This window comes from Dendrobates tinctorius, unplaced genomic scaffold (genome assembly GCF_039654945.1).
Source record: "Dendrobates tinctorius isolate UK_male_01 unplaced genomic scaffold, ASM3965494v1 ptg000089l, whole genome shotgun sequence".
Lineage (NCBI taxonomy): Eukaryota > Metazoa > Chordata > Amphibia > Anura > Dendrobatidae > Dendrobates > Dendrobates tinctorius.
The window spans coordinates 18,888,391-18,915,467 of record NW_027361757.1 but is presented as its reverse complement, the minus strand read 5'-3'; the positions used below and the strand labels follow the sequence as shown (position 1 = coordinate 18,915,467).

At 42.8% G+C, this 27,077-nt stretch overlaps 1 long non-coding RNA gene across 1 annotated transcript; it reads left to right on the top strand.

The window, feature by feature from the left end:
- The first annotated feature begins 14,505 nt into the window (after nt 1-14,505).
- LOC141098249 (uncharacterized) lies at nt 14,506-17,352 on the top strand. The gene is made up of 3 exons (XR_012234188.1): nt 14,506-14,644; nt 14,748-14,890; nt 15,022-17,352. It is a non-coding gene; the product is annotated as an uncharacterized lncRNA (long non-coding RNA).
- Nucleotides 17,353-27,077: the final 9,725 nt, after the last annotated feature.

Below are 27,077 nucleotides of genomic sequence, written 5' to 3'. Positions count from 1 at the left end.
AAAGAAGACTGCTACCAGATGAAGCTGAATGTGATCAACAACTGTGTCATATGTGAAAAAGGTTTAATAAAAAAGTGAGGCTATAATGTATCTGAAGTGCATGAGTGTCAAATCCTAGTAAAAATATATTATCTGATCATACTAAGAAACAACTTATTATAATGTGGGGACATGTATCCCACCAATCAATACCTATCAAGAAAATGTTCAGATATACTATAAACGAATGAAGAAAGGGGGACCAATCCCTATATGGATAGTGTACTTGTAAGATGACAAATAAAAAGTGCAATAATAATTACATCCTAAGAGTAAATTTAGGAAGAAATTATCACTTATATCAAAAAATGACAAATTTTTTTTTAAAAAATAAAAAATTTTGACAGTGAAAAATAGAAAATAAAAATCATAATTAAATGCCAGGATTATCAGATGAAAATGTTCATTCTTTTATCTCTATCACTTTAAATTCCACCCCCCTTATTTTTTAAAATCAATCTATAAAAAAATGGTAGTTGAAACGAATCCTCCCACAAAAAAGGAAGAAGGAGATACATATAAAAAGGAAATAGCATAGTTATGCATATGTAGAAAAATATACACAAGTATGCCAGATGTACATGTGCTTACATAATTATACATATATATTCATGTTGTAAAAAAGTCTCTTTTTTTTCTATTTCGTCATTCCTCTTGTTTCTTGTGGTGAAAACGAAATGGACTTTACACAGAGACCCCACACTCCTCAAGACAAAAAGATGACAGATTTCTCCAACCATGGAAAGAATGGATTATGAATGAGTCCTAAAAACAAAATAAAAAACAAGACATAAAGAACAAAAGAAAGGACATAAAAACCTATTAAAGGAAAGGGGCAAAACTCAAAATTTCATTTATCCCGTCTGGTTGAACAGAGCCAATCCTGAATAGCCACTTGGCTTCTAATTGAGCCAAATTTTTCCTCCAATTTCCACCTTTTTTTACTAATGAACACTTTATCTATGCCTATCACCTTGAGATATTTAGCATCACAATTATGTACAAGCTTGAAATGTTTTGGAATGGGTTTTAATTCAGAATCAACGAGGGTATATTTGGCATTATTGACATCCCTCACATGTTCTCTGATTCTGATCTTCAGAGGACTTGATGTGAGACCGATGTAAACTTTCTCACAAGGACACATCGCGTAGTAAACTACGCCTACTGAATTGCATGTGATGTGCTTATTTATTTTAAAGACTTTTTTCCCATTGCTTGTTTTGAATGTAAATGCTCTTTGCATATTTGGACAAGCTATACAGTCGTTACATGGATAAAAACCCCATTTTGGTCCTTTAGATCCCAAGCTGACATCTATATCCTCTCCTGCATGGTAGCTATGGACCAAAAGGGCTCTCAAATTTCAGGATCTTCTGTAGGTAATAGAAGGAGTTTCAAAAACATGTTTATTGACCGTATGGTCTGCTTTTAGAATAGGCCAAAACTTTGTCAAAGCTCCATATCGGACCATTTCTCGCTGTAAGTCGAGATGAATCTCACCTTTTGTTCATTCTTTGTTTTAGGTTTTGGTTGCAAGAGATCATTCCTCTTTTCTGCTATTGCTCTTCTGTATCCTTTTTATACTTCTCTTCGAGTAGCCTTTGTTTTCAAATCTTTCTGTTAATTCTTCTGCCTGTTTCTTAAAGAGAAAATCATTTGAGCAGATCCTCCTAATTCGCAGGAATTGGCTCATTGGTATACCATTCAATAGTTGTTGAGAATGTGCAGAGGAAGCATGTAAAAATGCATTAACTGCTGTGTCCTTACGATAGATATCAGTTTGCAATAGTTTGGTCCCCTGAAAATCAAAATATCTTAAAATTCAATTTTCTCTTGGTTATACTTACAGGTCAATTTAATATTCATTGAATTATCATTAAGGATATCGAGAAAAGCTAGAAGGTCCTGTTCTGTGCCCTGCCAGATCATAAGGATGTCATCTATGTATCTGGCCCAGAACAGGACATTCTGAATGAATGCAATGGGTTTAGAGAAGAAAATATTCCTTTCCCATAACCCCAAAAATAAATTTGCATACGAGGGGGCGAAAGCCACCCCTGTTATGATTGAGTCACCGAGGAGGAAAAAACAAAACACAACTCATCCCAGAAAAACAGAGAGGTTGGAAACTAGCGGATTGCAGACCCCTAATCCTATCACACAACTAGCAGTAGCCGTGGAGTGTTCCTACGGTGATCCTAGACACCTCGTCACAGCCGGAGATTTACATAAGCCTAAAGAGAGAAAAGGGAAAAACTGACTGTCCCAGAGCAGACCCCAAAGCAATAGGCAGCCCCCAACATATAATGACGGTGAAGCAAGATGAAAACACAAACACAGATAGAAAGATAGGTTGAGCAAACGATGGGGCCCAAGCTAACTAAAAAGGACAGGATAGAAAAGCTGCTGTCTGCAATCCGAAAAAACCCTGCTAAAAATATTACCAACACAACTGATAAGCAAAAAGGACCCTGAAGACACTGGACTTCAAACCCTATATCAGCACTCAGAATAATCTGGAAGCAGAGCAAAAGAGAACACTGATCAAGGAAAAAGAATCCAGCACACCCCCGGCCGGGGATGGCTGAACTCCAAAAAACAAGGTAAACAAAACTAATAAGCTCAATAGCAGAGTAAAAATTTATCTTTGGGAAGCAGGAATCAGACTGGTCTCCAAGAATCCAGCAGAGAAATCACCAGCTACTCAGAAGGGCGTCAGCTGCCTTATATCCAGTCAGAAGTTCCCGTTACCCAGTCACCATCCACCTGATCAGGTGTTTGGTAATCAGCCTCACTACCTTCCTTCACCAGAAGAGGGAGATCCTCGGACACAAAAGATGAATGAACAAATGAGCTCACAACACACCCCCATTGCAGTCCCACATGGTTGTAAATAAACTGTATTCTTGAACAAAAAATAATTGTGTTCCAAGGAAAATTGTAAGAGGGAGATGAGAAAATCACTAAATTCTGTACTCAAATTTGACATCGCAAGAAATGTTCTGGTTGCTTTTATACCATCATTGTGCTGAATTGACGTGTACAGAGACTCCACGTCAAACAATACTAACAACGTGTCCTTATCCATAGCTATACCCTCTGCCTTGGATAGGACATCCCCTGTTATGAATGAGTCACCGTAGGAGGCAAAAACAGAAATACTAGCTAAGTCCAGAAAACCAGAGAAGTTGGCAGCTATCGGATTGCAGACCCCTGAACCTAACAACAACAACTAGCAGTAGCCGTGGGGGGTTCCTACGGTGCCCTAGACCCCTCGATCACAGCCGGAGAACTACATAGCCTAAAGACAGAAGGGAAATCTAAACTGCCCCAGAGCAGACCCCAAAGCAATAGACAGCCCCCAAGATATAATGACGGTGAAGCAAGATGAAAAAACACTCACACAGATAGAAAGATAGGCTGAGCAAATGATGGGGCCCAAGCTAACTAAATAGGACAGAATAGAAAAGCTGCTGTCTGCAATCCGCCAAAACCCTCTCAAAAACAAGAGTCAACAGACTGATAGGGAAAAAAGCCCTGAAGACGCTAGGCTTCAAAAAGACTATATCAGTACTCAGGTATTTTCTGAAGACAGAGCAAAAAGGAATTCAGCTCACCCAGCAGGGGAAGGCAGAAATCAGAAAAACAAGGCAAAACAAAACCAAAACACAAACGCAAAAAGCAGAGCAGAAAAACTTAGCTTTTGAGGAGCAGGAATCAGACTGGTCTCCTAGAATCCCTCAGAGAAATCACCCGCAAAGGAGAAGGGCGTCGGCTGCATTATATCCAGTCAGCAATTCCAGTCACCCAGTCATCATCATTCTGCTCAGGTGCTTTGTAATCAGCCTCACTACCTTCCTTCACCAGAAGAGGGAGTTCATCAGACCTCAATGGTGAAGGGGAAAATTAACTCACAACAGTACCTCCCCCTTGAGGAGGGGTCACCGAACCCTCATCCACGCCACCAGGGCGATCAGGGTGAGCCCGATGAAAGGCACGCACCAATCTTTTGGCATGAATATCAGAGGCAGAGACCCAGGAATTATCCTCCTGACCATAACCCTTCCACTTAACCAAATACTGGAGTCTCCATCTAGCCAGACGGGAATCCAGTATCTTCTCTACTTCATATTCCATGTTACCTTCAACTAATACAGGGTCCGGAGGTGCCACCCCAGGAACAACTGGTTCAACAAACCTCTTCAACAAGGACTTATGAAACACATTATGAATTTTAAATGTGACAGGAAGAGCCAAACGAAAAGAGACCGGATTAATAATCTCCAAAATCTTGTAAGGTCCAATAAATCTAGGCTTAAACTTAGGAGAAGCCACCTTCATAGCGATATTTTTTGATGATAACCAAACCATATCACCAACCTTAAACTGGGGACCAATGGTCCTATGTCGGTTGGAAAACCGCTGGGCCTTTTCCTGGGAGAGAGATAACTTATCCACCACTTGGTCCCAGATCTGGTGCATTCTCTCCACCACAGTGTCAACACCTGGGCAGGCAGAAAGTTACAAAAAAAAGGTGACATCAAAGTGGCAGAACTAGCTCTATTATTTAAAGCAAATTCGGCCAAGGGCAAAAATGAAACCCAATCATCCTGATCAGCGGAAATAAAACATCTCAAATACGACTCCAAGGTCTGGTTTGTTCTCTCCGTCTGCCCATTGGTCTGAGGGTGAAAAGCAGAGGAGAAGGACAACTGAATTCCCAGCTTGGAACAGAAAGTCCTCCAAAATCTAGGCACAAACTGAACTCCTCTGTCAGATACAATGTTCTCAGGAATCCCGTGCAAGCGAACCACCTGTTGCAAAAACAGGGGCACCAACTCAGAGAAAGACGGCAACTTAGGGAGTGGTACAAGATGAACCATCTTAGAGAACCTATCACAAATCACCCAAATAACAGTCATTTTCTGAGAGACAGGCATATCAGAGATGAAATCCATTGAAATATGGGTCCATGGCCTCCTGGGGACCGGCAAAGGCATCAACAACCCACTAGAACGAGAACAAGGTTTAGACCGGGAGCAAGTCCCACAGGACTGCACAAAATTCCTGACATCACGAGACAAGGCGGGCCACCAAAAAGACCGACTCACCAGATCTCTAGTACCAAAAATACCTGGATGACCAGCCAATGCAGAGCAATGAACTTCAGACATCACTCTCTTCTTCCACTGGTCAGGAACATACAACTTTCCACTGGGACAACGCTCAGGTTTGTCCTCCTGGAACTCTTCCAGAGCACGTCTCAAATCGTGAGAGATGGCAGAAGGAACTACCCCTTCGCCTAAGATGGTAGCAGGCTTGGTCACCACAGGAGAATCAGCAAAGAAGCTCCTAGAGAGGGCATCTACCTTGACATTCTTAGTGCCAGGAACAAAAGAGACCACAAAATCAAAACGTGTAAAAAAAACAGGGCCCACCTAGCCTGTCTAGGGTTCAAGAGTTTGGCCGACTCCAGCTATATCAAATTCTTGTGGTCAGTGAGGACCACGACTTGATGTTTAGCTCCCTCCAACCAATGTCTCCACTCCTCAAATGCCCATTTCATGGCTAACAGTTCCCGATTCCCCACATCATAGTTACGTTCAGATGGAGAGAACTTTCGGGAAAAGAAAGCACAGGGATTCATTTTAGATGTTACAGGATCCTTTTGGGACAAAACAGCTCCTGCACCAATCTCAGAAGCGTCCACCTCTACCTGGAACGGGAGTGAGACATCAGGTTGCCTCAAAATCGGGGCAGAAGTGAATCTTCGCTTCAGCTCCTGAAAGGAAGAAACAGCCTCCGGAGACCAATTCAACACATCAGCACCCTTCTTAGTCAGATCAGTCAATGGCTTGGCAATACTAGAAAATTTTGCTATAAATTTCCGATAAAAATTAGCAAAACCCAAAAACTTCTGGAGGGCCTTCAAAGAAGTGGGCTAAACCCAATCATAAATGGCCTGTACCTTGGCCGGGTCCATTTCAATAGTTGACAGAGACAAAATGAATCCCAAAAATGAAATCCTCTGTACCCCAAAAAGGCATTTCGATCCTTTGACATACAGGGAATTCTCCCTCAAGATCGAGAACACAGTCCGAACATGTTCCACATGAGAATCCCAATCCTTGGAGAAGATAAAAATATCATCCAGATAGATAATCAAAAATTTATCCACAAAGTCTCGGAAAATGTCGTTCATGAAGCACTGGAAGACAAAAGGGGCATTAGTGAGCCCAAAAGGCATCACCAGGTACTCAAAATGTCCCTCCGGAGTATTAAACGCCGTCTTCCATTCATCCCCATGCTTAATGCGGATAAGATTATACGCCCCCCTGAGGTCAAGCTTGGTAAACCAGCAAGCACCTTTAACTCTGGAGAACAGATCTGAAATCAGGGGTAACGGATAATGATATTTAATAGTAATTTTGTTGAAGGAACGATAATCAATACAAGGCCTTAATGAACCATCCTTTTTGGCCACGAAAAAAAAGACGGCACCTAAGGGTGAAGAGGATGGTCTAATATGACCCTTCTCCAACGCCTCCTTAATATAGGATCGCATAGCCTCGTGCTCGGGTACAGATAAATTGAAGAGCCGACCCTTGGGAAATTTACTCCCCGGCCTCAGTTCAATTGCACAGTCATAACTCCTATGAGGAGGCAAAGACGCAGACTCATTCTCACTAAATACATCATAAAAGTCCGCCAAATAGTCAGGAACATCATGCGACTGAGGAGAGGTGGAAAAAACCGGAGCCTCACTAGGGGCACATCGACAACCCCAACTCACCACAGACACAGATTTCCAATCCAAAACTGGATTATGAATTTGCAACCAGGGAAACCCCAGAACAATGGTATCATGCAAATTGTGCAACACCAAAAATCTGCAATTTTCTTGATGGTCTGGGGCAACCCGCATTACCACCTGGGTCCAAAACTGAGGTTTATTTTTCGCCAAAGGAGTAGCATCAATCCCCCTCAAAGGGATAGGCGTCCGCAGAGGTGTCATCGGAAATCCACAACGTTTAGCAAAATCCAAGTCCATTAGGTTCAGGGCTGCTCCCGAATCCACAAAAGCCTTGGCGGAAAATGTGGACAGGGAGCAGATCAGAGTAATTGCCAGAAGAAACTTAGGTTGAACACCACCCACAGAAAACGTGTGTGCAAACCGTTTCTCTCATTTAGAACAGACAGAAATAATATGCGAGGCATCTCCACAAAAAAAACACAGCTTATTACGCCTTCTGAACTCCTGACGTTGCTCCCTGGACAAAACGCGATCACATTGCATAGATTCAGACACTTGTTCAACAGGTGGAAACACCTCTCGTGCAGTCCTGCATTCACGTAAACGCCGATCAACCTGAATGGCTAATGACAAAGAATCGTCAAGACCAGAGGGAACAGGAAATCCCACCATAGTATCTTTTATGGCTTCTGACAAACCCTTCCGAAAGAGAGCTGCCAAGGCATTATCATTCCAGGTAGTAAGGACCGCCCACTTTCGGAATTTTTGACAGTACAATTCTGCAGAATCTCGACCCTGGCTCAATGCCAGCAGGGTCTTTTCAGCCTGATCAATAGCATTAGGTTCGTCATACAACAACCCCAAGGCTTGAAAAAATGCGTTCACATTAGACAGAATAGGATCATCTAGTTTCAAAGAAAATGCCCAATCCTGGGGTTCGCCACGCAGCAAAGAGATGACAATTTTAACCTGCTGCGCGGAGCTCCCTGACGAGTTAGGCTTCAAGGCAAAAAATAATTTACAATTAATTTTGAAATTCAAAAATTTAGACCGATCCCCAAAAAACACATCAGGAGTAGGGATCTTTGGTTCAGCAGCATGTGAATGAGCAAGGTAGGTGGAAATTCCCCGCACTTCCGCAGCGAGCTGCTCCACACGATCAGACAATTGCTTTATCTCCATTGAGAGAAAAAAAATTCCCTCTACGGCCTTAGAAATATAGAGGAAAAAATATACACACTTTTTTTACAATTCTTTCCTGCTATTGAGTACCCTAGGATCTGCGGTATGGCGGGTGATTCTGTTATGAATGAGTCACCATAGTAGGCAAAAACAGAAATACTAGCTAAGTCCAGAAGACCAGAGAAGTTGGCAGCTATCGGATTGCAGACCCCTGAACCTAACAACAACAACTAGCAGTAGCCGTGGGGGGTTCCTACGGTGCCCTAGACCCCTCGATCACAGCCGGAGAACTACATAGCCTAAAGACAGAACGGGAAATCTAAACTGCCCCAGAGCAGACCCCAAAGCAATAGGCAGCCCCCAACATATAATGACGGTGAAGCAAGATGAAAAAACACTCACACAGATAGAAAGATAGGCTGAGCAAATGATGGGGCCCAAGCTAACTAAATAGGACAGAATAGAAAAGCTGCTGTCTGCAATCCGCCAAAACCCTCTCAAAAACAAGAGCCAACAGACTGATAGGGAAAAAAGCCCTGAAGACGCTAGGCTTCAAAAAGACTATATCAGTACTCAGTTATTTTCTTTAGACAGAGCAAAAAGGAATTCAGCTCACCCAGCAGGGGAAGGCAGAAATCAGAAAAACAAGGCAAAACAAAACCAAAACACAAATGCAAAAAGCAGAGCAGAAAAACTTAGCTTTTGAGGAGCAGGAATCAGACTGGTCTCCTAGAATCCCTCAGAGAAATCACCCACAAGGGAGAAGGGTGTCGGCTGCCTTATATCCAATCAGCAATTCCAGTCACCCAGTCATCATCATTCTGCTCAGGTGCTTTGTAATCAGCTTCACTACCTTCCTTCACCAGAAGAGGGAGTTCATCAGACCTCAATGGTGAAGGGGAAAATGAACTCACAACAATCCCCTGTGTCTCTGATATATGAAGGTAGAGCTTGGGCCAATGGTTTTAAATGAAAATCAAGATATTTACATACTTGTTCACATAGACTATCTCTGCCTGAAACAATTGGTCGCCCAGGAGGGTTAGAAACACTTTTATGAATTTTGGGGATAAAATACACACAGGCTGTTTTTGGGTATTTAGGTATGAAATCATCCCTCAGGTCTTTGGTTATTGTTCCCTCCTGAAATGCCTTATCCAGCATAAGTTGTAACTCATTTTGAAATGCCAGAGTGGGATTGTAGGTCAGTTTTTTGTAGCACTTGCTATCCCTAAGCTGCCTGAATGCTTCTTTTTCGTATTGTCCTGTTGGCCACACAACAATATTGCCCCCTTTATCTGCTAGTTTTATTGTAACCCCTTTAAGGTCTTGTAACTCACTGAGGGCTTTCCTCTGGGCATAAGTCAAATTGTCATTAGAAATTCTTTTAGATATTTTTTCAAATTCTTTTGTTACAAGTCTGACAAACAATTTTATGTTGGGGTACAAATTTAGGGGTGGAAACTTTTTAGGGATAGGAGGCATATATTTTAAACTGGTAGTTGTAGTTACCTGTTGATCGTTGTTAAGTTCCTCCAAAGTTGCAATGGCCTCTAAAGGCCCCTTTACATTTAGTGATGCACCAGCGATCCCGACAACGATACAATCCGGTCAGGATCACTGGTGCATCGCTAAATGGTCGCTAGTTAGCTGCCACACAGGCATATCTCACAGCGATGTAGCGACGCAGCAGTGGTCGTTACTTACCTTTCAGATGCGGCGATGAAGACGTCCTCCCGCCCACGTCCACGCGTCGCTCGTCGGCGCCAGCAGGAAGCTCCCAACGAGAAATGGACGTGGACGATCTCGCGCGATCAGCGACAGACAGTGGGGGAGACGGTCAGAGGTAAGTATCACACATAGCGATATCGCTGCTGCGTCACAGAATCGGTGACGCTTTAGCAATATCGCTATGTGTAAAGGCCCCTTAATTCTTGAGTGCTCCAAACATCTCCCACTCTTGGCTTTTCATGAAGTTTTTTTAGAACCAGTTTTCTTGCGAAGAGGTGAAGGTCCTTCACAGCTGAGAAAAGGTCAAAGGAAGAGGTAGGTGAGAAAGTTAAACCCAACCCTAGAACCTCCAAATGGGATTCTGTCAGATTTACATCTGAAAGGTTAATCACCTGTAGTTTAGATGAAGGATTGTTCTTTCTCCTATCTTTCCTATTGGAATTGCCTCCTCTTCTTCTGTTGTTATTGACTCTCAGATTATAGAATCGATTACCAACACTTGAATCACCCGCCTCATCTCGTGACGACATAGAGGAGATGGATGATGAACTAGTTTGATCGTGTTCCTGATTGGGTACACTCAGCCATCGGTAGACATTACCATTTTTAAAATCATTAAGATCTCTTTGGAATTTTTTAGTTTTAACACTTTGAATTTCCTTCTCCCAAGTTTGAAATTTGGTGTCTATATCTTTATTCAAATCCTCAAGTTCAGAAACTGTCAATATTTTATTTCATACATCGTAAAAATACTCATAATTATGATAATCCAAAACAGAGATGTAAAGATGCAAAACAGTAGCTGCCAACAGCAAGGTTCACTCATAGACAAAACTAAGGGATAGACATATGGTGTGTCACGTGGACCTGTCCTGTGTGACGTGACCAGCAGGCCGGTAGCTAAAACAACAGGACGCGGCACGTGATACTGTCCTGTGTGACACGGCTCGCAGGCCGGTAACTAAAACGACAAGACAAGGGGTAGGGAAACAGTTACAACGGTGGGCCCTGCGATAGGGAAAGGGGACGTGGAGACCTCCTGCACTCCCCTGAGTCAGTGTCCCTAACGCTCCTAATGTTCCCTATGCCGGTTCCGCACCGGGCGCCGATCAGGAACCTGTCGCCCTAGCACACCCTACACCTATCCCTTGCTAGGGAGCTGGGTGGCGCAGGCACTGGTCCCACTGCTGTACTAATACACACTAAGGAAAAACACAAACAGGGAAACACCACTTAGCTTTACTCTGTTGCACTTGCTCCTGGCAACAGAGTCCACCACCAGCATGCAGCTCTCCTCCTGAATCGCTGCCACCAAGCTCTGTCAGAGCTAAGGAAATCCCCTATGACTCCTTTCACACCAGGGCTAAGACAGTGCTGCAAGGAACACTCTCCAGCTCCTTCCTCCACCAAGGATGGTTGAAATGAACACTATCACCAACACTGATTGCAACACCTGTGACTCTTTTATAGCAGAGCCAGCAATCACACCTGCATTATAATCATGTGCACTTAACTTAGGAAACTAGAGTGCAATGATGCTCATCACCACCGGGGGCAAACTTAGAACAAACGACACCACAGTGCAATAATCCTAATGGCCACCGGGGGCAAAAACCAACCTTAAGCACAGCTTAGGGAAAAAAAAGGTTACCTGTGCTTTTATCTGTCATGATCCAGCATGGATCATGACATGGTGGTTGAGTGCATAAGGTATATATTCTCATCTAAAAGGAGGTTACAAAACTCTCATTATCTTTATCATGGGCAACTGTGCACAAAAATAAAGTAAATAATCATCCCAAAGAAAATAGAATGTCAATAGCATGCCAAACATAGTGCAAAGTGCATAAAGATTTAGGCTCTTAATATGGACAATTAGACCTCCATATAAATAAAGTGGTCAAAAATATTACCATGTGGCAACACATATATAGAGCTCTAAATAAGATTTAACAAAAATAAAGATAATTCAAAAATATAGCCATGTGACAACAATGATTTTAAAGCCATAAGTAAAATGACTAAAATTCACTAGTGTGTAGACAAAAGGTGTATAGTGTGCAAATAAGGACCTAACGGTCACAAAGAGCGAACATATATCAAAGTAAACATAGCAGCTGATAAGAATACCTGACCTGCTGGTGGCAGAGGCTCCCCGACGCGCGTTTCGCGTAGACTTCTTCAATAGGGGGTGTGTAGAGATCAGACATTGATAAATGGTCTATTTATAGTCCTGTCTGGTGTTAAGTGGGCGGCTTGTCATGGCGCTCGCTTCACATTGCCGGGGAGTGACGTCAGACGACTCAGCGTCCCACGTGACCAACCCACAATTCCCCTGCCCGACGCGTCAGGGCTGGAGGAGGAGTAAGCCACGCTCAGGACGCGTTGTCATGGTGACGCACAAGCCGGCTCTGATAATGAGCGTACACCACCGGGAAGAGTGTGAGAGGGGTGAGGAAGAGTAAATTCTGGCATTATCGCTGAAAGGCTAAGTGCATTGAAGAGCTCAGATCCATACAGTTGCGACCAAAAGTATTGACACCCCTGCCATTCTGTCAGATAATACTCAGTTTCTTCCTGAAAATGATTGCAAACACAAATTCTTTGGTACTATTATCTTCATTTAATTTGTCTTAAATGAAAAAACACAAAAAGAATTGTCCTAAAGCCAAATTGGATATAATTCCACACCAAACATAAAAAAGAGGGTGGCAAAAGTATTGGCACTGTTCTAAAAATCATTTGATGCTTCTCTAATTTGTGTAATTAACAGCACCTGTAATTTACCTGTGGCACCTAACAGGTGTTGGCAATAACTAAATCACACTTGCAGCCAGTTGATATGGATTAAAGTTGACTCAACCTCTGTCCTGTGTCCTTGTGTGTACCACATTGAACATGGAGAAAAGAAAGAAGACCAAATAACTGTCTGAGGACTTGAGAAACCAAATTGTGAGGAAGCATGAGCAATCTCAAGGCTACAAGTCCATCTCCAAAGACCTGAATGTTCCTGTGTCTACCGTGCACAGTGTCATCAAGAAGTTTAAATCCCATGGCACTGTGGCTAACCTCCCTAGATGTGGACGGAAAAGAAAAATTGACAAGAGATTTCAACGCAAGATTGTGCGGATGTTGGATAAAGAACCTCGACTAACATCCAAACAAGTTCAAGCTGCCCTGCAGTCTGAGGGTACAACAGTGTCAACCCGTACTATCCGTCGGCGTCTGAATGAAAAGGGACTGTATGGTAGGAGACCCAGGAAGACCCCACTTCTTACCCCGAGACATAAAAAAGTCAGGCTGGAGTTTGCCAAAACTTACCTGAAAAAGCCTAAAATGTTTTGGAAGAATGTTGTCTGGTCAGATGAGACAAAAGTAGAGCTTTTTGGGCAAAGGCATCAACATAGAGTTTACAGGAGAAAAAAAGAGGCATTCAAGGAAAAGAACACGGTCCCTACAGTCAAACATGGCGGAGGTTCCCTGATGTTTTGGGGTTGCTTTGCTGCCCCTGGCACTGGACTGCTTGACCGTGTAAATGGCATTATGAAGTCTGAAGACTACCAACAAATTTTGCAGCATAATGTAGGGCCCAGTGTGAGAAAGCTGGGTCTCCCTCAGAGGTCATGGGTCTTCCAGCAGGACAATGACCCAAAACACACTTCAAAAAGCACTAGAAAATGGTTTGAGAGAAAGAACTGGAGACTTCTAAGGTGGCCAGCAATGAGTCCAGACCTGAATCCCATAGAACACCTGTGGAGAGATCTAAAATTGGCAGTTTGGAGAAGGCACCCTTCAAATATCAGGGACCTGGAGCAGTTTGCCAAAGAAGAATGGTCTAAAATTCCAGCAGAGCATTGTAAGAAACTCATTGATGGTTACCGGAAGCGATTATTTGGCTAAAGATTGTGCAACCAAGTATTAGGCTAAGGGTGCCAATACTTTTGTCTGGCCCATTTTTGGAGTTTTGTGTGAAATGATCAATGTTTTGCTTTTTGCTTCATTCTCGTTTGTGTTTTTTCATTTAAGACAAATTAAATGAAGATAATAATACCAAAGAATTTGTGTTTGCAATCATTTTCAGGAAGAAACTGAGTATTATCTGACAGAATTGCAGGGGTGTCAATACTTTTGGCCACAACTGTATGTGAAAAGAAGACTGCTACCAGATGAAGCTGAATGTGATCAACAACTGTGTCATATGTGTAAAAGGTTTAATAAAAAAGTGGGGCTATAATGTACCTAAAGTGCATGAGTGTCAAATCCTAGTAAAAATATATTATCTGAACATACTAAGAAACAACTTATTATAATGTGGGAACGTGTATCCCACCAATCAATACCTATTAAGAAAATGTTCAGCTATACTATAAACGAATGAAGAAAGGGGGACCAATCCCTATGTGGATACTGTACTTGTAAGATGACAAATAAAATGTGCAATAATAATTACATCCTAAGAGTAAATTTAGGAAGAAATTATCACTTCTATCAAGAAATGACATAATTTTTTTTTAAAAATAATAAATAATTTTTGACAGTAAAAAATAGAAAATAAAAATCATAATTAAATGCCAGGATTATCAGATGAAAAATGTTCATTCTTTTATCTCTATCACTTTAAATTCCACCCCCCTTATTTTTTCAAATCAATCCACAGGCGATGAACGGCACAGATATTCCGGAAGTCTGTTTTATGTAATTTAAGATCACCTTTGTAATGTCAGCCTTGGAAAATTCCGGTGATTACAGAGAGGTAAAGCTCAGTCCTGTGTTGTATAAGAGCAAATACAGTTATTCACTCATGAGGGGAGGGGGGAATGCTCCTCCTGGCTTTAGCTGCATAAAGACATCCTGGCAGACATGTTGAGCAGGGAAGCAGCAGTGCAGTCCTATTAGCTTCTGTTGTGGATATCTCCGGGTTGCTTGATCCCACAGGTCTGATTTAGGTCTCAAAATGTTCCTGGGATAAATGGCAATAATCCCTCAGTGAAAGAGGATGAAGTGGAACCTCAAAGTCTGCTTTTTTGTTGCTTTTCAGGGAAGTCCTGTGGGAGCTCCAGACTCTTGCTTCATCACACAACAAGAGCCAGACCACGCCCGATGATAAGTTTTCTGTTTGTCACCTACTATCTGGAGTTGGTGAGCTCTAATCATGAGATGGGTGGGAACACTATAAATCAGGTAATTTAATACTTTTTTCAGCTCAGAAGTTAAATTTTATTATATTTTTGAATTATTGTTATGGCTCACAATCTAATTATTGATATTGTTGTTGCTCAAAATCTGAACTCAATATCCATATGTTTTTATAGTGTGGGAAGAAACCGGAGAACCCGGAGGAAACCCACGCAAACACGGGGAGGACTTATAAACTACTTGCAAATGTTGTCCTTGGGATTGGAGCCCAGGACCCCAGTGCTGCAAGCCTGCCGTGCTAACCACTGAGCCACCGTGCTGCCCAAAACTAAATTCAGACAAGTTGTTTCTATTACAACAGATTCATCCATCGCTTCGTCATCCTTGTACTGTAGAGAATGGTGAGCTGTCGACCTTGTCTCTTCATCCTGAGTTGCTCTTGATGGTGTAATATCCTTATGTGGTGGCCAGTTGATTAAATTGACCTCCACACCATAGGCAATAACATTTATTCTTGGCTACTTTTCTAAAATTACCCTTTAAACCTCACACAGAAATACAAAGACCAAGTTTATTTGGAATTTTATGGCCACAGCAGCCTTTTATTTAAACATACAATGAAAAAAGCGTATCATAAATAGTAATATAAATAACATTGTATAAACATCTTAAGGGAGGAGCCATTGAAGCCCCAATATCTTGGTGAATTACTAAAATATGCCGTGAACAAAAACACCAATAATTTACTCCCAGCCGTTACCCCACAGGCTCAGGAGCACCAAAACCACCAGGATATACTGTTCACAAAAATAACTTTGGGATCCGACCACTTTTGTGGGCAAATTCCCAATCCACATTTCACCAAATCGCCATCAACTTAAATCCAGGAAGAGGAAACCCAGTACACTAGGTCCCCCAGACCAATTTCCAAACAACTCCAAGGACTCCCCCCACCGCCACAACGAGGGCCCATGGAAAACCTCAATGGCCCGAGTCACCCCCAGACCGCAAAGCTATGGCCCTCTCAATGCCCTCTTGAAGTCCGAGTGCCCAAATGTCAGAACCCACAGCATTTAAATGGACCCCATCGGACAAACAAAAATCACCCTCCCCTTTTTCAAGATCAAAATGTCTCACGGACACCCCACCATTCCCGGATATAAAAGCAGAAACTGCCATGTTTACTTTAATTCTAGCTTTGTTTACTTTCTCCAGCGATCTCATGTTGCGCCAGCGCCTACGGGGAACAATTTCGGACCAGACAATAGTAACCCCCACATACAATAATCACAAACGTAATAGATCTTGCTTGACGTCCTTTACCAATTCCTGGAACGGCCGAACTCCCAAGTCTTTGCCCCCCACATGCAGAACCAGGATGTCAGGGGCTCGGTCCAAACGGGCACTACCATGTATCTCCGGAAGGACCCTTCTCTACGCCATGCCCCTAAAGCCGAGCCACCAGATCACTGCAATGCTCCTAGGGAAGCCAAGTTGTCTACCCTCTCTCCTGACGTCAGCCCATAAAGCTCCCCAATGAACAAACGAATGGCCGAAAATCCATACCAGTAAGGAAGTAGGACCTGAAAATGAAAGAACAAAGCTCTGACACACATATTAAAACAAATATAACACACACTCCAACCAGACCAACCACTCCACTAGGGTCTCACGTAAATATACAAAGAGAAAATAAAGTATGAATGTCCCAAAAAACATAATACAATCGTATAATGCAAAATACATTTATTGAAAAATCACATATAAAATTACATTCAAATATGCATGCTGTGTGCACTGTATATAGGCTTAATGGTAAAGTGGAGGAGACATACAGTTATGCTGGGATCGGGGAGAAAGACAAAATTCATCCTGGGGCAACAAATATAAAATCAGTCATGTATCAATGGCAAAATGCCTCAGAGAAATCAAGAAGTTACTATTACATAACCATGGTGCTAAAAAATAACCCCAAGTTAGAGTCAAAAATACCTGCTTACCCATAAGTAATGAGAGCTTCCCCACCTCACCCAGAAGCCACTGATGCGCGTTTCGCGGTCCAGCTTTTTCGAAAGGGGTTAATAAACCACTAGTCTCTTGTGTTTAAATAGACGGGACAACTGAAAATAAAGCCGGAAAGCGGTGCATGTTCACAGCACCTCTGATGCATCACCACCACAGCTGTCACTAGGGAGCGCACATGTGGGCGGTACTCCGCCGAATGACGTCAAGTGACAGGTGCACTCCCCATTTGCTGATAGCTGCAGGAGGGACACTTACCGAAAGGCGATAAGCACACATGCGCTCCATCGGCAGCCATTCTAAAGAATACCCCAGAGGCGGCCATATATAAAGAGAAGATATAGAAACATCTTACTCAAAAAAATTATTAAGCCCCCTATAAAAATTATATAATATTAAAGTGCAGTGCACGTCATAGAATTATAAAGTGACAAGTGCAAACATGACCAAAATATAATACATGCATTGAGTATGATCATATTTAAAGTGACAGTGTCGCCTTATTATTTAAGGGGGTACATACTAAGCTAAAACACGTGACATTTATAAACAGCAAGTGTAGATAATATATAGTACATACATTTAAATAGAACACTATTTAAAGTGACAATATCACCCTGTTCTTTTGGAACTCAACCAAATAGAACAATGACGCTTAGCATACATGAACAACAAAAATGTGGAAGAAGAATCTTCTCAATCCGTGAGATGTCCAAAAAGTGGAAGATGATTCCATAACAACTCATATGGCATCAGATAACCATGGTCACTTGAAAAAATAAAAAAACTGAAGAGAAATGCAAAAAGACAATAAGCAAACAGATAAAAAAAGTATAAAAATGGGGAAAAGACTCATTATAGAGAGACAATAAATTTATATAGTTTAGAAACCGCTTATAAAGGACAAAACAGTGGCGGAACAAAATGATATGAAGATATGTAAGTCGTAGGGCGAAGTCAATCACAGGAAGGGGACAAAACGCAATTTTTCATTTAATCCCCTAGGGGCAAGGGTGTCAAGTGTCACTATCCATATGCACTCACATTGTGCCAATAACTTAGTTAGGTTGCCACCCCTGATTCCTCCATGAATTTTGTCAATGCCCCTCACCTTCAAGCCACTAGGGTCAGATCCGTTACATAGCCGAAAATGTTTCGGCAACATTTTTAAAATGGATATACAGTGGGGCAAAAAAGTATTTAGTCAGTCAGCAATAGTGCAAGTTCCACCACGTAAAAAGATGAGAGGCGTCTGTAATTTACATCATAGGTAGACCTCAACTATGGGAGACAAACTGAGAAAAAAAAATCCAGAAAATCACATTGTCTGTTTTTTTTTCATTTTATTTGCATATTATGGTGGAAAATAAGTATTTGGTCAGAAACAAGCAATCAAGATTTCTGGCTCTCACAGACCTGTAACTTCTTCTTTAAGAGTCTCCTCTTTCCTCCACTCATTACCTGTAGTAATGGCACCTGTTTAAACTTGTTATCAGTATAAAAAGACACCTGTGCACATCCTCAAACAGTCTGACTCCAAACTCCACTATGGTGAAGACCAAAGAGCTGTCAAAGGACACCAGAAACAAAATTGTAGCCCTGCACCAGGCTGGGAAGACTGAATCTGCAATAGCCAACCAGCTTGGAGTGAAGAAATCAACTGTGGGAGCAATAATTAGAAAATGGAAGACATACAAGACCACTGATAATCTCCCTCGATCTGGTGCTCCACGCAAAATCCCACCCCGTGGGGTCAGAATGATCACAAGAACGGTGAGCAAAAATCCCAGAACCACGCGGGGGGACCTAGTGAATGAACTGCAGAGAGCTGGGACCAATGTAACAAGGCCTACCATAAGTAACACACTACGCCACCATGGACTCAGATCCTGCAGTGCCAGACGTGTCCCACTGCTTAAGCCTGTACATGTCCGGGCCTGTCTGAAGTTTGCTAGAGAGCATTTGGATGATCCAGAGGAGTTTTGGGAGAATGTCCTATGGTCTGATGAAACCAAACTGGAACTGTTTGGTAGAAACACAACTTGTCGTGTTTGGAGGAAAAAGAATACTGAGTTGCATCCATCAAACACCATACCTACTGTAAAGCATGGTGGTGGAAACATCATGCTTTGGGGCTGTTTCTCTGCGAAGGGGCCAGGACGACTGATCCGGGTACATGAAAGAATGAATGGGGCCATGTATCGTGAGATTTTGAGTGCAAATCTCCTTCCATCAGCAAGGGCATTGAAGATGAAACATGGCTGGGTCTTTCAACATGACAATGATCCAAAGCACACCGCCAGGGCAACGAAGGAGTGGCTTCGTAAGAAGCATTTCAAGGTCCTGGAGTGGCCTAGCCAGTCTCCAGATCTCAACCCTATAGAAAACCTTTGGAGGGAGTTGAAAGTCCGTGTTGCCAAGCGAAAAGCCAAAAACATCACTGCTCTAGAGGAGATCTGCATGGAGGAATGGGCCAACATACCAACAACAGTGTGTGGCAACCTTGTGAAGACTTACAGAAAATGTTTGACCTCTGTCATTGCCAACAAAGGATATATCACAAAGTATTGAGATGAAATTTTGTTTCTGACCAAATACTTATTTTCCACCATAATATGCAAATAAAATGAAAAAAAAAACAGACAATGTGATTTTCTGGATTTTTTTTTCTCAGTTTGTCTCCCATAGTTGAGGTCTACCTATGATGTAAATTACAGACGCCTCTCATCTTTTTAAGTGGTGGAACTTGCACTATTGCTGACTGACTAAATACTTTTTTGCCCCACTGTATGCATAATTTCTGTGGCAGCCAAAATATCCCTCACATGTTTGCGTGTCCTAACCTTCAACTCCCTTGACATGAGACCAACTTATATAAGGGAGCAGGGACAGGTGGCATAATAAACCACAAACGTGGTATTACACGTAATAAATTCTCGGATCTTATATTCCCTGCTCCCATCAAATGTCTTGAAGTTCCCACATCTCAGGATGTTAGGATACGCGACACATGAACCGCAGGGAAAGCAGCCCTGTCTAGGGCTGCCCACATCAAAACAGTTCTCTTTAGCCACATAGTGACTTCTCACTAGATTGTCTTTTAAATTTCTTCCCCTTCGTTGTGTCGTTAGTGGGGATTTCGATAGATGTGCTGCCAAAAGGCCATTAGTATGTAGAATAGGCCAAAGTTTATTCAATATGTCATGGCTCCGACCCCAATGGCAATTGGAGGTGGAAATAAACCTAACAACGGAATCGTCATTAGATTTAGATTTCTTTGGCTGCATCAACAAGTCCTCCCTCCGTGCTTTGCATTCGCCCATCCATATCCTGCCCTAATGCACTGGCGACTGTACCCCATCTCCCTAAAACGTTCGGTAAGGATGGTGGACTGCCTCTCGAAATGGGCCTCTGTAAAGCAAACCCGCCTGTTTCTCAAGAATTGTCCAACTAGGATGGCTTTAATAACTGAATAGTTATGTGCCAAGGAGGCATGCAACAAAGGGTTTGTTAATGTATCTTTCCAATATATATCAATGGAGCCATCCTCGACAACATATAGAGTAATATCCAAAAAGTCAATTTTACTCGAATGCCATGTGTAAGTGAATTTCAATTTAAACAAATTGTTATTTAGTTCCCGCATGAATCTGGTGAGGCAGGTTTCGTCACCACTCCAAATCATCAACACATCGTCGATGTAACGAAACCAGCCCACCACCGGGTCTGAGGCATGTGCACCGTCGCCCTGGAAAATCTTTCTTTCCCAGAATCCCAAGAACAGATTTGCATACGACGGGGAACATGCCGCGCCCATCACAGTACCTCTTGTCTGCAAATAAAACCTGTCCTTAAAAACAAAAAAATTGTCAGTCAAAATAAATTCAAGCAGATCCAAAACAAAATCCCAATATATGACCTTTCCAGTTGGCAGTCTCGAGAAAGAAGGGGGCTACTCTCAGACCATCGTCATGTCTGATAGATGTGTAAAGAAATTCGATGTCAATAGTGACCAGAAACATGCCAGCCTCGAGAAACAGACCGTCAACCTTCCTAAGTGCATCAGGTGTGTCTCTGACATAGGAGGGAAGCGTTTCCACTAAGGGTTTAAGATAATAATCAATGTATTTAAATACATTATCACACAACCCCCATATGCCAGAGACTATGGGCCGACTAGGTGGGTTCACAGCGTCCTTGTGCACTTTGGGCAGGATATAGAACGTAGCAACCTTGGGAAATCTGGGCAAAAGCCCATCCAGAACCTTTTTTGAGGACAATACCTGACTCACTAGCCATCATCAAAATTTGTTCCAATTTATTATAATAGCCCTTCATTGGGTTTTGAGCCAACACCTGATATGTCTCCTTATTCTTAAGTTGTCGAAATGCCTCCTTTTCATATTTCTCAATTGGCCATATCACCACGCTCCCTCCCTTGTCCGCTGGTTTTTTGACAACTGAATCAAGTGATTGTAATTCTGTCATAGCTTTCCTTTGTTCAGTCGTCAAAATATAGTTGCGAAGATTCTTAAATATTTTCATTAAATCTTCAGTAACTAATTTACAGAAAATATCCACCTGCGGACAAATAGACAAGGGAGTGAATGTGGATGACCGAGGCACAATCGAAGATGGAAAATTACCTTTGTGATCTGGCTGTTGCTCCTCAAGCAAAAGCTGACAAGGCCAAACACTCCGCATCATTTAGTGAGTTTAGGCCAGAGTCTTTTTGGCCGTGTAATTTCTTTAAAATCAATTAACAACAAAACAAATGGGTATCCTTCACGGCTGTAAGGAAATCAAATCGATTAGATGAAACAAAATTAAGACCCAGTTTTAATAAAACGGACTGTGTTGCAGAAAGGGAATATGAAGATAAATTAATCACCTCCAAATTTGTGATCTTTGCCTTACGATTATACGTAGGTGGGGGAGTGAATTTCTTTCTATTGTTGGTATATCTTCCTTTTGCAGCCCTACCAGGTTGAACCTTTCTTGCCCTATCACCATTTGTTGTCTTGGATTGGTCAGATGCCACAGTGGACTCCTCCATAGAAGTCATAGATGAAATAGATCCTGACCTTACTTGTGAAGGGTATCACGTAACTACGGTAACGCTTCGACTTCCATCCCCCAATGCGCTGAATAGTCTCGGCCCCCTACCCACACACCCCTGCCTCCGTTGCGGCACCAATGCGAAAGGAATGTGGCCGAAGCAAGATTCATCCAATCCCAAAAAACAAATAGCTTTCTTAAAAATCATTGAAAACTGATAACGTGACAGAAATACCCCATCCGCATGGCACAGCAATGAACCCTCATGACTGGGATTCAGGTCCCAGAAACACCATAGGCACTGAACCGGGCACATCACAAAGCCTGTCACTGGGCCCAAAACAACATGCCTACCACTTCCCTCCTGATCAGCCTTGGACTTCCGCAACCAGAACTCTACCCCCTGGGATGTAAGTATCACATCCCTAGCCAAAAGCCCTCCCACTTCACTCCTATTAGGAGAAACTAATTCCCCCACCCTCAAAGCTCCAAAAAAGGCCAGGGAAAAAAACAGCCTAAACAAGCAAATCTCAAAAACGGATGAACATAAAGACTCTAAAGCCCCCCCAAACATTCCAGTAAATTAAAAGATACCGGACACCTCGTATCCCCGCGTCCGTTAACCCATGAAATCCCTTCACCCCCTGTTTAACCAAAAATGTTTTTTGTCAAATCCCTAAGGCCCCGAAACCAAAAGCCAAGTCGGTCATGATACGAGTCACTTTGGCAGATGACCAACCCTCTGCCACCCCTTGGCCTAGCCAGGAAAGCAAAATCCCAACTTGATTCTCCAAGGCTACCAGGCCTGGGCTTGCTGGCAACAAACCCTCCCATAACTCCCATACTGCCTGATAAGCATCCCACGTTTTTGGGGCCAGCGAGGATCTGATTACTGACCGCGGCCACTTTCCAAAGCTCCTCTGGACACTCCAGGCCCGTGGTTAATTTTGTCGCAATTAAATGCACTCGTTTGTCCTGAAAATCCTACTTCCACAAGTGCACGGCCACCAGAATAGGAAAAATTTCCAACAGAGCAACATTCCAAACCAAACCCGCCGAAACCCAATCTTCCGGCCAAGGCACCGCTGTTGTGAATTCTCTTTCTGGGCTCCCTCTGGTGGTTACTGGAGGTAGTGGAGCTGGTCAGATTGCCAGAGGTGTTGCGAGTTCTCTTTCTGGGCTCCCTCTGGTGGTTACTGGAGGTAGTGGAGCTGGTCAGATTGACAGAGGCATGCCATCTGATGATGACAATTGGAGATCTGGGGTTACAGATTGGAGTATTTAAGACAGCAGACTTCCTTCAATCCCTGCTGGTGATTTCCTTCCTGTGCCTTCTGAAGTCTGATGTCTCCTGCTCTGTTCCTGCATGATTCAGCTAAGTGGTTCATTTGCTAATCTTTTGCATTTGATCTGGTTTTGTCTATCTCTGTTTTGTGTGGGTCAGCCTGCTCCTGCTGGGGCTGTGCTGGATCACCGCCCATATGTTACTGCTTGTGTCAGTTTGTTCTGTCTCCTGTTACATTGGACTCTTTTTGCTTTGCTTCCAGTATATACCGGAGTACTGATATAGTGGGGGTGAAGTCGTGTGATTTCAGTGTTTTTTTGTGCATCAGACGTGTTGGATTTTCAGGGTTTTTTGCGTGATTGCAGACAGTGGTCTTTCCTTTCCTGTCCTGTCAGTTTTGGGCCCCATCATTTGCTCAGTCTATTTCTCTGTCTGCGTTTGTGTTTCATCTTGTCTCACCGACAATATATGTTTGGGGGCTAGCTATTCCTTTGGGGTCTGCTCCGGGGCAGTTTAGATTTCACCTTTCTTGCTTTAGGCTTAGTTAGCTCTCCGGCTGTGCCGAGGCATCTAGGGCATCGTAGGAACGCTCCACGGCTACTGCTAGTTGTGTGGATAGGATCAGGGGTCTGCATTCCGCTTAGTTACCAACCTCTCTGGTTTTCTGGTGGCTTAGCCTGGCCCTGCTATCCTCCTCGGTGACCCATTCATAACAGAATCACCAGCCTTACTGTAGACTCTAGGGTACTCTACAGAAGGAAATAATTTAAAAAAAAAGTGTATATTTTTTCCTTTTTTTTTCTGGGGCTGTAGAAGGATATTTTTTGTCTAAATGGAGACTAAGCAATTGTCTGATCATGTTGAGCAGCTCGCTGCTGAAGTGCGGCAAATTTCTGCCTATCTCGCTCAATCATCTGATATTGAACCAAAAATCCCTACTCCTGATGTGTTTTCTGGGGATTGGTCTAAATTTTTGAATATTAAGAATAATTGTAAACAATTTTTTGCTTTGAAACCTAACTCATCGGGGAGCTCTGTGCAGCAGGTTAAAATTGTCATCTCCCTGCTGCGCGGCGATCCCCAGGATTCGGCCTTTTCTTTGACACCCGGAGATCCTATTCTGGCTAATGTGGATGTGTTTTTTCAAGCCCTGGGGTTGTTGTATGATGAACCTAATGATATTGATCAAGCTGAGAAAATCTTAATGGCATTGAACCAGGATCAGGATTCTGCAGAGTTATATTGTCAAAAATTCCGAAAGTGGGCGGTAGTTACTAAATGGAATGACGATGCCCTAGCAGCTCTTTTTTGGAAGGGTTTGGCAGAAACCGTAAAAGATGTTAAGGTGGGATTTCCTGTCCACTCTTGTCTTGGCGACTCTATGTCATTGGCCATTCAAATTGATCGGCGTTTATGTGAACGTAAAACTACACAAGAGGCGTTGCCGCCTTTCGAACAAACTTCTGAACCCATGCAATGTGATAGGGCTTTGTCTAGGGCGCAACGTCAGAAGTTTAGAAGGCATAATAAGTTGTGTTTTTTCTGTGGGCACGCCTTGCATACTATTTCTGTCTGCCCTAAACGAGAAAAGCGTTTTGCTCATGCATTTGCGGTGGGCAGTGTACAGCCTAAGTTCCTTTTGGCGATTACCTTGATCTGCTTCTTGTCTACATTTTCCGCTAAGGCTTTTGTTGATTCAGGAGCAGCTTTGAATCTAATGCATTTTGATTTTGCCAAACGTTGTGGTTTTCCCATGGTGCCCCTGCGGACCCCTATTCCTTTGAATATCAGTACCCGTTACCCCTGATTTCTGGTTTATTTTCCAGAGTTAAAAGTGCCTGTTGGTTTACCAAACTTGACCTCAGGGGTGTGTGTAAGCTTATTCGCATCAAGCACGGGGATGAATGGAAGACGGCGTTTAATACCCCAGAGGGACATTTTGAGAACCTGGTGATGCCTTTTGGGCTCACTAATGCCCCTTCTGTCTTCCAATCTTTTATGAACGATATTTTCCGGGACTTTGTGGATAAGTTTTTTATCATCTATCTGGATGATATTTTGATCTTTTCCAGTGAGTGGACTGTGTTCCGGATTTTGAGGGAAAATACTCTATGTTAAGGGATCAAAGTGTCTCTTTGGTGTACAGAGAATTTCATTTTTGTGATTCATTTTGTCCCCGTCTGCTATTGAAATGGACCCGGCCAAGGTACAGGTCATTTATGATTGGGTTCAGCCCACTTCTTTGAAGGCTCTCCAGAAGACTTTGGGTTTTGCTAATTTCTACCGTAATTTTTCTGGTAATTGTTAAACCATTGACTGATTTGACCAAAAAGGGCGCTGATGTGGTGAATTGGTCTTCAGAGGCAGTCTCAGCATTTCAGGAGCTTAAGCGGAGATTCACTTCTGCTCCACATCTACGGCAACCTGATGTCTCACTCCCATTTCAGGTGGAGGTAGATGCTTCTGAGATTGGTGCAGGAGCCGTTTTGTCCCAAAGAGATCCGGTGACTTCTAAGATGAATCCCTGTGCCTTTTTTTCTCGAAAATTTTCCCCATCTGAACGTAACTATGATGTGGGGAATCGGAAATTGTTGGCCATGAAATGGGCATTTGAAGAATGGAGATATTGGTTAGAGGGAGCTAGTCATCAAGTTGTGGTTCTCACCGACCACAAGAATTTGATTTATCTTGAATCAGCCAAATGCTTGAATCCTAGACTGGCTAGGTGGGCCTTGTTTTTCACGCGTTTTAATTTTGTGGTCTCTTTTATTCCGGGCACTAAGAATGTTAAGGTGGACGCCCTTTCTAGGAGTTTCTTTGTGGATTCTCTTGATGTGACCGAGCCTACTACCATTCTAAATGAAGGTGTAGTTCTTTCTGCCATCTCACCCAATTTGAGACGTACCTGGAGGAATTTCAGGAGGACAAACCTGAACGTTGCCCTATGGAAAAATTGTATGTCCCTAACCAGTGGAGGAATAGAGTAATGTTTGAAATTCATTGCTCCGCGTTGGCTGGTCATCCAGGTATTTTTGGTACCAGAGATTTGGTGAGTCGGTATTTTTGGTGGCCTGCCTTATCTCGTGATGTCAGGAATTTTGTGCAGTCCTGTGGGACTTGTTCTCGGTCCAAGCCCTGTTCTCGTTCTAGTGGTTTGTTGATGCCTCTGCCGGTGCCCAGGAGGCCATGGACCCATATCTCAATGGATTTTATTTCTGATCTTCCTGTCTCTCAGAGAATGACTGTTATCTGGGTGATCTGTGATAGATTTTCTAAGATGGTCCATCTTGTACCATTTCCAAAGTTGCCATCTTCTTCTGAGTTGGTGCCCTTGTTTTTACAACAGGTGGTTCATTTGCACGGGATTCCTGAGAACATTGTGTCGGACAGAGGAGTCCAGTTTGTTTCCAGATTTTGGAGAGCTTTTTGTTCCAAACTGGGAATTCAGTTATCTTTCTCCTCTGCATTTCATCCTCAGACCAATGGGCAGACTGAGAGAACAAACCAGACTTTGGAATCCTATTTGAGATGTTTCATATCTGCTGATCAAGATGAGTGTGTCTCATTTTTGCACTTGGCCGAATTCGCGCTAAACAATAGGGCTAGTTCTGCCACTTTGATGTCGCCTTTTTTCTGTAACTTTGGGTTTCATCCTCGATTTTCTTCAGGGCAGTTGGAATCTTCAGCCTGCCCAATTGTACATTCTGTGGTAGAGAGAATGCAGCAGATTTGGTACCAAGTAGTGGATAAGTTGTCCCACTCTCAGGAAAAAGCCCATCGGTTTTCCAACCGGCATAGGACCATTGGTCCCCGGTTTAAAGTGGCTGATATGGTTTGGTTGTCTTCAAAAAATATTCCTATGAAGGT